Source organism: Otolemur garnettii, unplaced genomic scaffold, assembly GCF_000181295.1.
Source record: "Otolemur garnettii isolate 467f Iridium unplaced genomic scaffold, OtoGar3 scaffold00021, whole genome shotgun sequence".
In the NCBI taxonomy this organism is placed as follows: domain Eukaryota; kingdom Metazoa; phylum Chordata; class Mammalia; order Primates; family Galagidae; genus Otolemur; species Otolemur garnettii.
In genome coordinates this window covers 18,484,873-18,486,298 of record NW_003852416.1, presented here as the reverse complement: position 1 = coordinate 18,486,298, position 1,426 = coordinate 18,484,873, and positions in this window count along the sequence as shown.

The following is a 1,426-nucleotide window of genomic DNA, read 5'->3' as shown; positions in this document are numbered from 1 at the left end:
TGGGCTTAGGCGATTCTCTTGCCTCAGCCTCCTGAGTAGCTGAGACCACAGGCGCCCGCCACAACGCCAGGCTATTTTTTTGTTGCAGTCTGGCTGGGGCTGGGTTCAAACCTACCACTCTCGTTATATGGGGCCAGTGCCCTACTCACTGAGCCACAGGCACCGCCTTCTCACTGATGACTTAGCTGATCTAGTGATCCAGTTTCCTTTAAGGAAATATCATCTCAATGCTGTTGAATGTGCGATGAAGGTAAGTGACTTTGGCTCCTAGAGCAACCAGGGTTAGGGAAGTTAGCTAACTTTCCCACGGTCACACAGCTAAAAAGCACTTGACCTAGTATTCTACCCCTTTGCCTTACTTTTCATATGAGGAGGGAGAGAACCTCAAACTTAATGACAATGTCTTGGGCTGGGCGAGGTGCTGTAATCCTAGCACTCTGGGAAGCCAAGGCGGTGATTGCTTGAGCTCAGGAGTTCAAGACACGCCTGAGCCAGAGTGAGATCCCCTCTCTAAAAAATAGCTGGGCATGGTAGTGGGCACTTGTAGTCCCAGCTACTTGGCAGGCTGAGGCAAGAGGATTGCTTGAGCCCAAGAGTTTGGAGTTTGCTGTGAGCAATGATGGAATGGTGATTTACCAGGGCCAAAAAAGTGAGACTCTGTCTCAAAAAAAAAAAGATCAATTCCATGACATGCCAGATCTTTTTTTTGAGGCAGAGTCTCACTTGGTCACCTTCAGTAGAATGCTATGGTGTCTTAGCTCACAGCAACCTCAAACACTTGGGTTGAAGTGATCTTCTTGCCTCAGCCTTCCAGGTAGCTGGGACTACAGGCACCAGCCACAGTGCCTGGCTATTTTTTGTTGCAGTTTAGCTGGGGCCAGGTTCCACACTGCCACCCTCAGCATATGGGGCCAGCACCCTACTCACTGAGCCACAGGTGCCGCCCCACCTGGCTATTTTTAATTTTTTTTTTTTACAGACGGGGTCTCATTATGGCCGGTCTCAAAGCAATCTACACGCTTTGGCCTCCCAAGTGCTGGGATTACAAGCATGATCCACCATGCCGGACCTCCAGTATTTTATTTATTTATTTATTTATTTAGAGACAGAGCTTCAAGCTGTCACCCTGGGTAGAGTGCCATGGCTTTACTGCTCACAGCAACCTCCAAATCCTTTATTTATTTATTTATTTATTTTGAGACAGAGCTTCAAGCTGTCACCCTGGGTAGAGTGCCATGGCTTTACTGCTCACAGCAACCTCCAAATCCTGGGCTCAAGCGAGTCTCCTGCCTCCGCCTCCCAAGTGGCTGGGACCACAGGCGCCCGCCACAACGCCTGGCTATTTTTTTTTGGTTGCAGCCATTATTGTTGTTTGGCAGGTCCAGGCTGGATTCGAACCCGCCACCTTAGGTGTATGTGGCTGGCG